Source organism: Camelus dromedarius, chromosome 23 (genome assembly GCF_036321535.1).
Source record: "Camelus dromedarius isolate mCamDro1 chromosome 23, mCamDro1.pat, whole genome shotgun sequence".
Lineage (NCBI taxonomy): Eukaryota > Metazoa > Chordata > Mammalia > Artiodactyla > Camelidae > Camelus > Camelus dromedarius.
In genome coordinates this window covers 2487102-2503669 of record NC_087458.1, presented here as the reverse complement: position 1 = coordinate 2503669, position 16568 = coordinate 2487102, and the positions used below count along the sequence as shown (strand labels likewise).

The 16568-nt window shown below is 46.1% G+C and overlaps 1 protein-coding gene across 7 annotated transcripts in view; it reads left to right on the top strand.

Annotated features, from left to right (window-relative positions):
* Window positions 1-16568, top strand: part of KIAA0513 (KIAA0513 ortholog) — a 54304-nt gene that overhangs the window by 677 nt on the left and 37059 nt on the right. For 3 of the 7 annotated variants that reach the window (XM_031436585.2, XM_064477673.1, XM_031436583.2), the window contains exon 2: window positions 7521-7664. The exons of the other annotated variants lie outside the window; for them this stretch is intronic. The gene's annotated coding sequence lies outside the window, so the exon portion shown is untranslated. The remainder of the gene's footprint in view (window positions 1-7520; window positions 7665-16568) is intronic. 7 annotated transcript variants of the gene reach the window in all.

Sequence of the window (16568 nt, the reverse complement as noted above, 5' to 3'; positions counted from 1 at the left end):
CCACGATCAGGAAGGAAGCGGAGCTTTGCAGAGCGGACAGCGGTACAAACGCAGGGTTAGAATCTGTTTAGGGTGGCCTGGACCGTCCAGAGTCTTTGAATGGACAAGATGTGGTCTCCCTGGAGCCGGGTGTGCGTCTTCTCTTGGGTGAGGTTTGTACTTCCCTAGGTTGCTCGTTGATTAGATTTGAGGAGAACAAGACTTGGCAGCGGGCGCTGGCCAGCTCCTCTAACTCTGGTTAAGTGTGAGGTGAGGGTGGCAGCCTGCAGACTGGGCAGGAACTCGCCTCTGAGCTGGCACAGGTAAGGCGCCCTGATGTGGAGGTTGTTGCGAATCAGTGTTAGAGGCAATTTGACAGCTGTCAGGGACCAGGCTGCTGTAGCCAGGCTGCCTTCCAGACCACTGTCACCTACTGCTAAGGTTTCAGTTCATTTGACTAGAGGCACCCCCTCCCTAATGCTAAACCACAGCAGCCAAGATGCCTAACACTGAATTAAGCAAAGAAAAAAAAATTCAGTTGTATTAATACGTGAGCGCTTCCTCCTGTCGTTTCACATTTCTAAGTGTATGTTCCCCCATTGTTCAGTCTCTGCCTTCGGCTGTCACCGTTTTTATTTCCACTTTGTTCAGAAATAGGACTGCTTATGCATTTGAAGCTCAGGGCGATAGGCTATTGAGATCAGCTCACAATTGAAAAGTTGACTCATGAGATCCTCTTTTTCCATGGAAGAAACAAAGATCCTGAGGACACAGGCAGGGGCACTATATCTCTAGCCTCTCATTTGGTTTGGAGTACATTCCCATGGTTTGTTCGTTTGGTGTTTTGTTTTTTGGGGGTTTTTTGCAGTGTTTTTCTTTTGTATGGCATGTGCCTGTTAATGTGAGGATAGTTTGTGTGATCTGAGGACAGTGAAAAGCTCCCAGGTGATGTGAGTAAATCATGAACCTTAAATAACTTGCTATGGAATTCCAGAGAGTGGAGAATAGCCGTAGGTATTAGATGTGGTCCTTTTTTTCATGACAATAGCTTTGGTTCTTCGGAGGCAAATTGCTTTACGGTGACTCCACATGGCTCTGAGGGCACTTCTTTTAGGACAGTCTTTAGGAAAGGTTTAGGGTGGGATGAGTCATGCCTCTGTCTCTCTCCCTCCCGCCTCCCTCAAAAAAGAAAATAATTGGGTTAAAAGAAACATCAAAGGTGGCCTGGGGAGACAAAAAGTCAGGAAAAGTCAACTAGCAGCAGGAAGGACATGCAAAGGGGAGAGTAAAAATTCTTATCACCAGTGATAACCGCTCAGTTTTACATGACAGAGTAATTTGCAAAGGGCTTCACACACAAAATCTTAATTGATGTTCCCAATAAACGTGGAGTGTAGGCAGTGTTGTCATTCCCATGTCACAGATGAGGAAACTGAGGCTGACTTGCTCAAAGCCACTTAGATACTAGAGGCCAGAGCCAAGTGGTAAGCCTCACTGTCTGACCCCAGATGCAGCAGCCCATCACCCATCTGGAGAATGGGATGTGGGAAGGATGTGGGTGGATTACACACACACCACAGGGCCCTAGTGCTTTCCCAGCATCCTTCTCTCCCACTGCTTCCTCCACCTAAGTCAGCATAGCGTGCAGGTGTAGACTCGCCTTCACCATTTCCCCTACCCCAGGCTTGAGAGAGGCTGTGACAACTCAGATTTGTTTATAAGACTTTGAGAAATCTAGGAAGTGTGATTGCAGGGAGTGTCTTTTTGCTCAAGCACTCAGGGTTTCCTAATAGTCTAAGTGTCTTCAGCTGTGTGATGCAAGCGGCCAAGGCAGTGCTAGGGAAACTTGCCATAATAACTTTCCTTGTTCTCCACCCGGAAGAGAAATGTAGTGGTTGTGAAACCTAAGGAGTTGACCCAGTAGTTTTGTTTTATCCAGTTTTTCATACATGGCATTGTTTGGATTATGGTGACACTTTTTTAAAAAAAAAGAAAAAACAGGGCACAGCTGTTCTCATTAGGGAGAAACAAGCTTTAATCCTGTTTTCTAGATCTGAGCATCTAGGTCTGAAAAAGGACATCAGGGGAAGTTGGCTGAGATGTGTTTCAGCAGGTCCATGGTGCAAAACAGAATTAAAAGCCAAGGCAGTCCTGGCACACATCAGTACATGTATAGATCTGGAATGAGAAAGTGAAAGTTCCAGTCTATTTCGTGCTTGGAAGATGGAGTTCATTTTCTGGGCATTGTGTTTGATGAAGAACACAGAAAAAAATCAAGCATATTTGTTGAAAATTGCTACAATGGGGAATGAGTTAGAGCTGGTGAGCCTGAGAATCTTGGGAGCCATGATTCCAGAAGGTTCAGGAATGTCGTTGATTAAACTTGTCCTGTGGAGGCGTAGGAGCCCAAGAATGAAAGGACAAATGTAATACTTAGAAAGATTTCGGTTTTAAGAACTTGACTGTGCCAGAGTGACCTTTTAAAACCTACAGATCAAATCATGTCTCTCCCCAGTGACTTCTCAGTAGTCTTGGGATCAGAGTCAAACATCTTACTTGGGTCTCCTCTGTGAGTACTGGCCAACCTTCCTCGTTTCTTCAGCTTTATCGGTGACCATTCTCTCACGAAAACCTCTCCTTCTTTCTGTGCCTGGAGTGTGTCTAACTTGCTCTGCCTCAGAGCCTTTGCACTGGCTGTTCCTCCTACCAGATTTTCCCATGGCTGAATCCCTGTCACTCAAGTCACTGATCCAGTATCACACGCTTAGTGGGACCTTCCCTAACAATCTAAATGATGTCTTCCTGGTCCCCAGCACGCTCACGCATATCACATTGTCTTGCTTTCTTCATCACGGTGTCAGAAACGGCCTTGCTTGTGAATGCCTTTATGGTCCGCTCCCCTTTTACCATTGTATCAGCAGTGCCCCAGGCAGTGCCTAGCATACAGTAGGTGCTCAATAAATATTCGTTGAATGAATGATTGTTAGGACAGACGTGTTCAAAGATGGGAGGGATTGCTCCATTGGCAGATACCAAGTGAGTCGTCTTTTACTACAGACAGTCATGCAGAGGCTGGCTCGCCGACCATCGGGCAAGAGAATTCAAGCATCAGACGGTAAAGCCAGGTGACTTTCTGTATTAGCTTCCTAAGGCTGCTATAACAAAGCACCACAACCTGGGAGGCTCAAAACAACAGATTTTTATTCTCTTACAGTTCTGGAGATCAGACATGCAAAACCAAGGTGTCGGCCGGGTTGGTTCCGACCTGGGGGCTTGGAGGGAGAATCTGTGCGTGCCCCCTCTCACATCTGGGGCTTTGCAGCCATCCTTGCTGTTCCTCGGCTTGTAGCTGCATCCCTCCCCTCCCCACCCCCAAGGTCACATGGCCGCCCCGTGTGCATGTGTTTTCTCATTATTGTCCCTCTGCGTGTGTCTCTCCGTCTCTCACAAGGACTCCAGTCAAAGTGGATTTGGGGCCCACCCCCATTCCACTATGACTTTATCTTAGCTAACTGCATCTGCAGCCACCTTGTTTCCAAATAAGGTCCCATTCTCAGGTTCCAGGGCTTAGAACTTCACCGTATCTGTTTCAGTGTTCACTTCAATGCATAACACCTTCTAACTGCAAGGTCCAGTGACATTTTAAAGGGAAAAACTGGCAGGAGAGGCTGGATTGTTTTTAGACATAATGCCATGGATTTGGATGTTTGTGCCTAAAGCACCTGTGATCCTTACAACTTGCAGGGTAAGTGGGGATCTGTATGTGTTCCAGGTGAGGAGAGTGAGGGTCCGAGTGACTGAGTGACATGCCCAAGGTCGGGCAGGACCAGACGAGCCTCCTGACTGTGACTGCAGAGCGCACGGCCTCTCCACCCCTCCCCTGCCTGCTAGTGGACAGGTCTTCCTCGTGGCTCAAACCCAGGGCAGGACGCGGGGTTTCTCCGACAGTCCTGTGGGGCCCTGGAGGGGTTGTCTCCTTCCCCAGCATCTTGCCTTATGCTGTCCTCGTGGTGGAGGGGCCATGGCGCAGCCCTTGTAGCTGACGTCCGCCAGTGACATAAACAGTGCAGCTGGGCGCGAGGTTCCAGCGTCAGACCTCGCGCGGCCAGCTTTGACCCGGGGCCACAGAATTAGAGAAGTTGCATTTTCCCTTCGTTGGGCTTTTCCAGTGATTCCAAAGAGCTTTTAAGTAAGGTTTTGAGACTTCTGAGTTTCAATGTCTCAGATTTTGACCCTGAAAAAGTACTGCTGATGTTCCAGGAGTGAGCCGTGCAGGAGTTCGTAGAGAAACTTTCCTGATTTAGGGGTGGCAGGGTGAGAGCAGGGCAGGCTGCCGGCCAGATAGCCAATGTGACTTACTCCTTCGCCTTTAGGGACCTTTTTATTTCTGGCTCTGTCTCACCCAGGTCCCCCTTATCCCCCCATCTCCTCCAGTTTCTCATGTCTCCTTCCAGAGACCTGGTGTCCTTGAATGTCCTCTGGATGCCAGCCCCCACGGGCTGTGCTTCCGTCCCTGCTTTCCATTCTTCCTTCCTCCTGCCTTTTCAGACCCTTTTCTGGGAGGACCTGATAGGCTGGTCTGTTCCCAGGTCCTCAGAGCTGATGACAACACCTCTGCCAAGGGCTTTATATTTAGAAGGAAGGTGCTCGGAAGAAATGAGTCTATAATGGTGAAATGTGGGGCTTTGAGGCTAGGGTGTGGGGAAAGCTTTTATTTATGGCCTGATTTTCAGGTCAGGTTCCTTAAACTTCAGGGTTAGCCGTGATAAGGAGGCGAAGACAGAGCGCTCAGGGAAGAAAGGCGGCAGGGACAGTAGATGTTGTGTTCCTGAGGGCATCAAGGTGGTGGTGTTGCAGCTCCTGTTTATTGTGTGAGGTGCTCTGAGGGGGTTGTCACTAGCCCTCACAAGAACAGTGATGGGGTTGCTACTGTTGCCCTCCCCATTTCACAGATGAGAAAGCCGAGGCAGGGAGAGGCTGAGAGACATGCCTCCTGTCCCAGCTTGTAAGGGCAGGGCTGGCGCACAGACCCAGGCAGATCCAGTCCAGGTACCACGCTGTACTCCCGTGCCGTCTCCCCACCTCCTGATCCAGGACGGCTCTCATCCTTCCTTGTTTCATGTGTGGTTTGGTGGCATCTTCGTAGCTCTCAAAAGGCAGCGTGATCCCAGTGCCCAGTGTGGGGCGCTGGGGATGCTCCACGTTGTACGAGAGAGAAGAACCTCATGGAAGAAAAGCCTTCAACCCTGGGGCTCCCTGGGCTCCTTCCCCTGCCTTTCAGGGTCCAAACAAAGGACCCAGACATTCCACCAAAGGAATCATCTCCAACAGAAGCTGAGAGAAATGGTAGGCTTGGAGGGGAAAGAAGCGGAGAGCAGGGGATTATTTTTCCTCCTCATCACCGAATCCACATGGGGAAGCCTGTGAGTGTCCCCCTTAGTGACAGCCTTTTGTAGACCAGGTGTGCGCTGAGGCGTCATCCTGGCCTTTGCATCACAGCCAGGCATGACTCAGAGCCAGTGACTCACCAGTGACAAAAATGACCAGTGAGCTGGGGGAAAATGAGACTCTAGAAACAGCAGAGCAAACGGAAAATGCCAGAGTAAATGAGCTGGGAGGGCTGCTGTTCCGCTGACGTCCTTGAGTGAGTGAGGGGCTTGGGGGCGGGGGCGAGCTGGGAAACTAAGATACAAAAACAGGGCCCAAGAAAAGTGAGTGAAAACCTCACGAGAGAAGAAAACTGAACTGGGAGTTGATAGTAAATACCAAGAATGAAGTAAAAGAATTAAATGGGAACAGAACAGCGACAAACCTCAGGCCCCTGCCCCCTGATTTTAAACTTAATTTGGGCGGTTGTACAAAGGAAATAGGAAGCCAGTTAATGGAGGAAAGCTGCTCTGACCCCCTGAACTTGATCAGGCAGCAGAATCACTCAGCATCCTGAGGCCCGATTTGGGTAATCAAAAAAAATACTTACCTGCCCTCGTGGGGGAAAGAGGTCTTCTACATAATCAAAGTGTAACGTAAGGGGAACTGACGAGGCTCCCATACCCCACGGGGAAAGGCAGCATCTCGGACTTCACCTCTGAGGACACCTGGAGTGGCTGACAGCTGAGGGGTCCCTCAGGGCTGACGCCTCCTGCCCAGGGGTCCTGCTCTGTCCGTGCCTGCATGCCTGCCTTCTCTCCAGACAGCCACCAGAGCGCAGCATCTCTGTAAAGTCTAAGTCTGGTCATGGTGTTCCCATGATGCAGACCCTCCGGTGCTCTCCCAGTTGCTCCTGGGAAGAAATCTCAACTCCTTAACTTGGCCTCCAAGCCCCTGCTTAGTGCACAGCCCTCAGCCCTGCCGTCCTCAGCTGGGCCGAGTTCATTCCCACCGCAGAGCCCGGGAACTTGCCATTTCCCCGGGGCCGGGCGCTGGTGGTGGAGGTCTCTCAGGACGAGGGAACAGGAGGACGGGCTGAGCCACGTGCATGGGCTGAAGCTTCTAGCAGCCACAGTGAATGAGTAAGCAGGCCCAATGATCAGTATAAACATGGTTCACGAGGCAGCTTACTTTCTCCTTCTGCACCAAGTCTGGGATTGTGGTCAGCACGTTGCCATTTGGATGAGCCACGTTTCCTGGCTCAGTAGGCACACGGGGCGGGTGGCTATGGAGGGACAGCGCAGCGCTAACCCGCACGTGCCGTGGCTTCACTCAGAGCCTCTACGACAGACTGCAGCGATGTCCGCTTTCCTCTGTTCTCCGACGAGAACACACACTCCCTGGAGCCTGGACTTCTGTTTGTCCTGTTCACCAGGCGCAGCGCCTGACACACTGTATATCCAGAATATTTGCTGGGTGATCACACGAACATCTCACCAAACAAACGAAACGCACCTCCATCCTCTCCACGTCCTGGAGACAGCTGAGTACTAGTGCCGTTTGGAGCGTCCTCTCATCAAGGGAATTCCATGCACAAGGTTCCCTGTTTCCTGTAGGTCCCTAACTCTCTCACATCGGGACTCGTGTGTTGTCAGAGACCCATTGTGACTATTCTTTTTTGGGCTTCTTTTGGGAGGTAGCAGCAATACTAGCAAGAAGGATTTTCAAAAGGAAGCAGTTAGCAGGATTGAGATGCTGGTGGTGGTACTGCTCGAAGCTAATCCAGATCAGGGATTTTCAACCGGGAGCACCATCTAGGGACAGTTTGGGGTCACGACTGGGAGGTGCTTCCCGCCTCTGTGCTGCTAACCGAGCTGCAGTTGGCACGCGGGACAGCCCTCCCTGCAGAGAAGCATCAGCCCCGCCGTGGGTCTGCCTGACTCACGTTGGCAGCTAGCTGCCTTTCTGATCTGCCTCTGGTAACGTCAGGGAGCTTGTTAGTTTCCGGAAACTTGACAGGTTCTGTGTCGGCCCCATCTTTTCATTCCCTTCTCTCTGTCCTGTAAACCTGCTCCTACTTACCATTTCCTCTCCTCAAAGAATGGGCCAAACAGGGGCTGCCTCTGGCTGAGCATTTGAGATGAAAGAAAATCAGCTCCGCTTTCACACCGTAGATTAGAATTCTGCAGAGAAGCCATCTGGAGCAGCCGGCACCTGAGAGCCGTGGGGCGGTACACCTGAAGCAGCCCTGGGACGCTGTTCAGATGCCTTTGAAGCAAAGCAACAGCAGAAACCCATTTCTCTTCACTTACATTCAGGTAAACATCTGTCAGCTACGCTTTTTAAAAAACCACGTATTTATACTAAAAAGCAGGATTGGAGTGAAGAATTACATATTTCAATCCTTGTTAAATATTAACCCCCTGCCCCAAGTATTAGAGAATTCAGCTCCCATTTTATTGAGGGTAGAAAAGGGACTGGTTTTGTGTTTTAGTTTTAGGGTTTTAGGGACTACTTTCAAATACAAAGCGAAGTTGTGCGCAACTTGGCACTGTTTTTTTTTATCCTTCCCAACCTTCCACCGAGGTCAGAATAGGCCTGAACTAGCTGGACTAGGGTCGGGGGTGTCGACCGCCTCTTGCCTGCTGCTTCATGCCGTTTTCTCCAGAATAGCTCCCCCTTGTCTGACTGGCAGGCTCCTACCAGATTTGACCCAAACCAGGCAATCTTTAAAGTTTCCCCAGGCAGGACTGAGTACTCCTACTTCTGGGCTCCCGTTAGCATCTGCATCCTGGAATTACAGCACTTGTCACTTGCTATAATCATTTACTTGTGTCTGTCTCTTAGATGGTGTTTGGGAAAGGAAGGCCTGGCTCCTATTTATCTTTGTGTCCCCAGGACTTAATCACAGTTCCCAGGACACAGTAGTGGCTCAATAAATGTTTGTCAAATGAGTGACCTGAACTCTACAAAATAACACCTTTTATCTGTCCACGTCAGCACAGCCTCCTTCAGAGAAGGAAAGAGAGGCAGCAGCTCCGTTCTTTGGCCTTGGAGTGGTAAAATGCTAGGCCTTGGCACTGAGCGGAGAGAGGACTAACCAGTCCAGGGGCAGGAGTGGTCCTGCATTGTCCCTGGTTCTCCGGTTTGCTCATTGTGGGCAGGAAGTGTGGGTTCCAGGCGAGGTTCTGTATGAACCAACGTGCGGCTTTGCAGACACGCCACCCCTGTCACTTCTCTGCTCTGGGTCTCAGTTTCTCATCTCAGATCTCCTTCCGTGAGTCTGTGCCTTTCCCCTGAGCTCCTTGTCTGCTTCCCCTGGCCCTTTCTTGTCTACCTTCTGGCCCGCACCGTCTTCTGGACCCTGACATCTTGGGATTTTACTCGAGTAAAACAAAGTCTAGAATTATTTAGTGTGTAACAGTTTTGTTCCCATTCCTGGGCAGACATCTCCTTTACTCTTTTGTTATTATTTTAAAATCATTCCTTTTTCCCTTAAGGGAAATATTATATTTTATATTACTGAAAAAGTAATATAAAAACCTAGCATTTGTGAGTTAAAAGGGCTCAGCCCTCCCTGTTTGTCTGTCTCTACCAAAACAGAAATTAGGAAACATCTTTAAATGCTTTGGAATAAATGTCAGGTGGCTAAAGCAGACCTTGCTTGCATCACTTCCAAACAGGAAGACCTATAGACTGCTGTCTGCAGTAGGGAAGTGTTCATCGACTCCAGTCTTTGGCAGCTCTTGGAGCATCCTTCTCCGGGCCCGAATGAGCACGGTCAGCTCCTTACATCACAGCGAGGCTGCGCGGTCAGACTGCGTGAGCTTATCTAGTCCGTTCATTTAGCTCCGTGGTTTAGACAGCTATGTAAAACTCTCTCTCTAAAAAGCTACTTAAAGAGCTTTTCTAAGCCTTAATATTTCTTCAGCCATAAAATGGAGATGATGATGACCTAGCTCCTGTGTTACGAGAATTAAATCAGGTTATCAGCATGGAGTGCTAGTGCAGTGCCTGGTGTGTGGTGAGCATACAGTGAGTGTTGGTTGTAATTATCATTTAATTATTCAAAAGTACTAAATCATGGAAATAGTTAACCTTATGGAAAAGAACAGCCCAGACCAGCCCAGCTCTCTCCCAGGATTGTTGTTGGCTGAAGCAGCAGTAGGGAGCGGTGGCTTTGACCTTCTAAAGAGCACGTCATACCAGGAACCACGGCCACGCTCAGGGGTGGCAGAAGGCCTCAGGCGAGTATGTGGGAGGAGGGAGCAGTGACTGTTTTGAGATGTTTGAAAATGTCATCCTTGTATTCAAATCCAAATTTGTAAGGGGGGGAAATGTTTAGAAAAATGTGATTGAATGTGGCTCCTGCAATGAGTGGCATAAAAGTCTTTAAAATGTTTGATAAAACACCTCATTTCACACCTCAGAGCACTTTGTAGACTTGATGGTGCTCTGTCATTGGACCTGGCAGTGAGTTTTCCCCCGACCCCATGTCTCTTTTTCTGTCTCCGTCTTTCTCGCTTTCCCTCCTTCTGCCCCTCTCTCTGTCCCTCCATCTTTCCCCCTCTGTCTCCCAGGGAGCTAGGACAACCGAGCAGGTACGGTCTGATCAGAGGCACTTGGTGAGATGACACTCACTCCCATGGGGGAGTAATGTTTTGGGGGATTCTGAGTCCAAGAAGCATATGTGATCTCATGCTCACACTGAGAGTCTGGAATGGGATCTTAGGAAGGTATTCGCATTTGCTCAGTCAAGGGAAAGCAGTGGGGAACTGGGGTAAATCACTGTAGGACAAACTCACAAATCCAGCCATGGAGGTGGCGGCCTGGGAGCCAGTCCCCCAGAGGACCCAGAGCCATCACCCTTGGTTCTCCTGAGCCTCGGGGTGCGACTCTCTCCAGCCCCGATGACTGGCAGAGGTTTGGGTCAGGCGGTGGCTGAGCATGGGGAGCGTGGTGCCTCCCTGCCGGCCACATCCTTCCGGAGAACAGCGCGCTGCCCGCGTGACTTGCCTTCTGGCCTCTTCTTTTCTCTGCTTGGGTTGTTCTGCTCTGTATGTTGAGTTGCCTGGAATGCTTCACATGGACCTTGCTGTCCTTAGAGAGGTGTGAGCTTTCCCACCTCCGTTTCCTAAAAACCAGCATGGCTCAGAAAGAAGGAAGCCTCAGTTACAGAGGGATACTTGGCGAGGTCTCCGCGGCTCAGAGCCTTTGTCCAGTCAGTGTGTGCATAGTGTGAGTTGGAAGGAAGGAGGTGACCTGTGCCAGAGTGCCTGTCAGGGGCCAAGGGTCCCCAGGAAGGGGTGGGGGTGGTCTCCTCTGTCACCCAGGGAGGTGACTCAGAAGCCAGCCCTTGCCCTGGTGGCCCCAAAGGAGGTTTAAAGAAAATTTTTTTTTATTGCAGTATAGTTGACTTAACCATGTTTTGAGTGTACAGCAAAGTGATTCAGTTATACATAAATATATCCTTTTTCAGATTCTTTTCTAAGTTATTACAAGATATTGAATGTAGTTCCCTGTGCTATACAGTAGGTCCTTGTTGTTTATCTGTTTTATATATAGTAGTGTATATCTGTTAATCCCAAATTCTTAATTTACCCCTCCCTCCCTTTCCCCTTCGGTAACTATAAATTTGTTTCCTGTGTCTGTGAGTCTGTTTTTGTTTTGTAAAAAAGTTCATTTATATCATTTCTTTAGACTCCACATGTAAGCAATCCTATGTGGAATCTGTCTCTGTCTGACACACTTCACTTAGTATGATAACCTCGAGGTCCATCCAGGTTGCTGCCAATGGCATTATTTCATTCTTTTTTCGGAGGGGGAGCTCTGACTGCAGTTACTTTCACTGGTATGGAAGAGGGAAATCCCAGATCTCCCACAGTTCGGGAAACAGTCTCTCTCCTCCCACCACCAAAAGGCGGTGCTGCCCTTAAAGGAGGAGGTGTCTGTCCCTTGTCACGTCCATGGTCTGTAATGGACAGATGCGTATCTGGACATTTCCTTGGCAGGGAAGAGCGGGAGGAGAGGAGGTCAGGGCTGCACACGTGGCTGTTCTGCCGGCAGCTTCTTACCTGGTTAGCTTTAAAACACAACTAACTGGATCCAGGGCACTTCCTGCCTGTGTGACCCCTCCCTCCACATGGGCAAAGGAGGACAAAAAATCTCAGAAAACCTGGGGACTCTGGTACCGAGGACTCCCTCAGTTCCCCACCTCCTTCCCCGTGTGTCTGATGCTCAGCCCAGTCTAATAGGAGTTCGGACGCCCGCCCACCGGAGGCCCTTCTTCTCTGCGTTCATCATTTCTAGCCGCTTTCTGTCTACTGGACTCTTGATTGGTTTCTGTTTTCTTTGTCTCCGGGAGCAGTAATTCTTTCCCCAGGGGAGTGGCTATTGGCGAGTAAACTGTGGAGGAAGGAGGGCCTGTCCGTAGGCGGGGGCCGTCCTTTAAGGTTGGCTGGGACGGAGATTGAAGTGACCTGTTTGGTGGCCCTTGTTCTCCAGGGATTCAGGCTCAGGACCTGTTTGTCAGGAAGGGTGTGTGATTCCAAATGGACACTGGTACCGGCCAAACCAAGAAATCTGGGATGCAGCTGGGGAGTCTGGGTCCCTGGGGCCCCACTTTTTATAAGAGAAGGGAGCTACTGTTGACTTAGCCGCTGTTCTGGGCACCTTAGCACCACATAGGCCCCTTTATTCTCTCCCCTTTGTGTGTAGTTTTCATATGTATTACATCGTTTAATGTTGAAAACCTCATCAGCCAGTATAACTTTGGCTTTGAACTGTCAAACACATGTTAAAGAACTCAAGAGGAGGAGGATGGCCCACTTTATTTACCCAGAGTTTTTCCCTTTTCGCTTGCACCTCCCTCATTACTGGTGTTCCGTTTCCTTCTGGTATTACTTCTCTCTAAGGAAGTTTCCTTAACGCTTCTTGCAGAACACGTCCACTGGCAGCAGATTCTCTTGAGAATGTTTTCACCTTCATTCCTGAAGGTTGTTTTGTTTTGTTTTGTTTTTTTGTTTGGTTTGGTTTGGTGCATATAGAATTCTAGACTGGCAGCTCTCTTCTTTCAGCACTTAAAAAGTGTTTTACACTTCATTCTGGCTGCCATGATTTTTTTTTTAACATTTTTTATTGATTTATAATCATTTTACAATGTTGTGTCAAATTCCAGTGTTCAGCACAATTTTTCAGTTATTCATGGACATATACACACTCATTGTCACATTTTTTTCTCTGTGAGTTATCATAACATTTTGTGTATATTTCCCTGTGCTATACAGTGTAGTCTATTCTACAATTTTGAAATCCCAGTCTATCCCTTCCCACCCTCCACCCCCCTGGTAACCACAAGTCTGTATTCTTTGTCTGTGAGTCTATTTCTGTCCTTTATTTACGCTTTGTTTTTGTTTTTGTTTTTTAGATTCCACATATGAGCGATCTCATATGGTATTTTTCTTTCTCTTTCTGGCTTACTTCACTTAGAATGACATTCTCCAGGAGCATCCATGTTGCTGCAAATGGCGTTATGTTGTCGGTTTTTATGGCTGAGTAGTATTCCATTGTATAAATATACCACATCTTCTTTATCCAGTCACCTGTTGATGGACATTTAGACTGTTTCCATGTTTTGGCTATTGTAAATAGTGCTGCTATGAACATTGGGGTGCAGGTGTCATCCTGAAGTAGATTTCCTTCTGGATACAAGCCCAGGAGTGGGATTCCTGGGTCATATGGTAAGTCTATTCCTAGTCTTTTGAGGAATCTCCACACTGTTTTCCATAGTGGCTGCACCAAACTGCATTCCCACCAGCAGTGTAGGAGGGTTCCCCTTTCTCCACAGCCTCTCCAGCATTTGTCATTTGTGGATTTTTGAATGATGGCCATTCTGACTGGTGTGAGGTGATACCTCATTGTAGTTTGATTTGCATTTCTCTGATAATTAGTGATATTGAGCATTTTTTTATGTGCTTTTTGATCATTTGTATGTCTTCCTTGGAGAATTGCTTGTTTAGGTCTTCTGCCCATTTTTGGATTGGGTTGTTTATTTTTTTCTTATTGAGTCGTATGAGCTGCTTATATATTCTGGAGATCAAGCCTTTGTCGGTTTCACTTGCAAAAATTTTCTCCCATTCTGTAGGTTTTCTTCTTGTTTTACTTCTGGTTTCCTTTGCTGTGCAGAAGCTTGTAAGTTTCATTAGGTCCCATTTGTTTATTCTTGCTTTTATTTCTTCTAGGAGAAAATTTTTGAGATGTATGTCAGATAATGTTTTGCCTATGTTTTCCTCTAGGAGGTTTATTGTATCTTGTCTTATGTTTAAGTCTTTAATCCATTTTGAGTTGATTTTTGTATATGGTGTAAGGGAGTGTTCTAGCTTCATTGTTTTACATGCTGCTGTCCAGTTTTCCCAACACCATTTGCTGAAGAGACTGTCTTTATTCCAATGTATATTCTTGCCTCCTTTGTCGAAGATGAGTTGACCAAAAGTTTGTGGGTTCATTTCTGGGCTCTCTCTTCTGTTCCATTGGTCTATATGTCTGTTTTGGTACCAATACCATGCTGTCTTGATGACTGTAGCTCTATAGTATTGTCTGAAGTCTGGGAGAGTTATTCCTCCAGCCTCTTTCTTTCTCTTCAGTAATGTTTTGGCAATTCTAGGTCTTTGATGGTTCCATATGAATTTTATTATGATTTTTTCTAGTTCTGTGAAATATGTCCTGGGTAATTGGATAGGGATTGCATTAAATCTGTAGATTGCCTTGGGCAGTGTGACCATTTTAACAATATTGATTCTTCCAATCCAAGAGCATGGAATATCTTTCCATTTTTTAAAGTCTTCTTTAATTTCCTTCATCAATGGTTTATAGTTTTCTGTGTATAATTCTTTCACCTCCTTGGTTAGATTTATTCCCAGATATTTTATTACTTTGGGTGCTATTTTAAAGGGGATTGTTTCTTTACTTTCTTCTTCTGTTGATTTATCGTTAGTGTAAAGAAATGCAAGTGATTTTTGAACGTTAATTTTGTAACCTGCTACCTTGCTGAATTCTTCAATCAGCTCTAGTAGCTTTTGTGTGGACCTTTTAGGGTTTTCTATATATAGTAACATGTCATCAGCGTATAATGACACTTTTACCTCTTCTTTTCCAATTTGGATCCCTTTTATTTCTTTCTCTTGCCTGACTGCTGTGGCTAGGACTTCCAGGACTATGTTGAATAGGAGTGGTGATAGTGGGCATCCTTGTCTTGTCCCAGATTTTAGTGGGAAGCTTTTGAGTTTTTCACCGTTGAGTACTATGCTGGCTGTAGGTTTGTCATATATAGCTTTTATTATGTTGAGATATGTTCCCTCTATACCCACTTTGGTGAGAGTTTTTATCATAAATGGGTGTTGAATTTTATCAAATGCTTTTTCTGCATCGATTGAGATGATCATGTGGTTTTTGTCCTTTCTCTTGTTGATGTGATGTATTACACTGATTGATTTGCGTATGTTGAACCAGCCTTGTGTCCCTGGGATGAACCCCACTTGGTCATGATGTATAATCTTTTTTATGTGTTGTTGGATTCTATTTGCTAAAATTTTGGTGAGGATTTTGGCATCTATGTTCATCAGTGATATTGGCCTATAATTCTCTTTTTTTGTAGTGTCTTTGCCTGGTTTTGGTATCAGGGTGATGGTGGCTTCATAGAATGAGTTTGGGAGTATTCCCTCCTTTTCAATCATCTGGAAGAGTTTGAGAAGGACTGGTATGAGTTCTTCTTTGTATGTTTGGTAGAATTCCCCAGTGAAGCCGTCCGGTCCTGGACTTTCACTTGTAGGGAGATTTTTAATTGCTATTTCTATTTCCTTTCTAGTGATCGGATTGTTCAAGTGTTCAGGTTCTTCTTGATTCAGTTTTGGTGGACAGTATGTTTCCAGAAACTTGTCCATCTCCTCTAGGTTATCCAGTTTGGTTTCATATAGTTTTTCATAATATTCTCGTATGATATTCTGTATTTCTATTTTGTTTGTTGTAATTTCTCCATTTTCCTTTCTTATTTTGCTAATTTGTGCTCTCTCTTCTTCTTTGTGAGTTTGGCCAGAGGTTTGTCGATTTTATTTACTTTTTCAAAAAACCAGCTTTTGGTTTGGTTGATTTTTTCTATGGTCTTGTTAATCTCTATTGTATTTAATTCCTCTCTGATCTTTATTATTTCCTTCCTTCTGCTGCTTTTTGGGGCTTTTTGTTCTTCTTTTTCTAATTCATTCAGGTGGTGGGTTAAATTGTTTATTTGAGATTGTTCTTCTTTTTTGAGGAAGGCCTGTATCGCTATAAACTTCCCTCTTAGCACTGCCTTTGCTGTGTCCCGTAGGTTTTGAGTGGTTGTGCTTTCATTATCATTTGTCTCAAGGTATTTTTTAATTTCAGCTTTGATTTCCTCATTGATCCATTGTTTTTTCAATAACATATTGTTTAATCTCCATGCTTTCCTTTTTTTCTCCTTTGTTTCTCTGTTGTTGATTTCCAGTTTCATGGCATTGTGGTCAGTAAAGATGCTTGAGATAATTTCTATCTTCTTAAAATTGTTGAGGTTTCTTTTGTGCCCAAGTACATGATCGATCCTGGAAAATGTTCCATGTGCACTTGAAAAGAATGTATATCCTATTTTTTGGGGGTGTAATGCTCTGAAAATATCCACCAAATCTAGTTTTTCTATTGTAGTATTTAATTTCTCTGTTGCCTTGTTTATTTTCTGTCTGGAAGATCTGTCTAGTGATGTTAATGCAGTGTTAAAATCTCCAACTATGATTGTATTCCCATCAATATCCCCCTTTATCTCTGTTAGTAATTCTTGTATGTACTTAGGTGCTCCTATATTGGGTGCATATATATTAACGAGTGTAATATCCTCATCTTGTATCACTCCTTTAATCATTATAAAATGTCCTTCTTTATCTTTCTTTATGGCCTTTGTTTTAAAGTCTATTTTGTCTGAAATCAGTACTGCAACACCTGCTTTTTTGGCTTTTCCATTTGCATGGAATATACTTTTCCATCCTTTCACTCTCAATCTATATGTGTCCTTCTCCCTAAAGTGGGTCTCTTGTATGCAGCATATTGAAGGTTCTTGCTTTATTATCCAGTCTGCCACTCTGTGTCTTTTGACTGGAGCATTTAGTCCATTAACATTTACAATAATTAATGATAGATGTGTGTTTATTGCCATTTTGAAC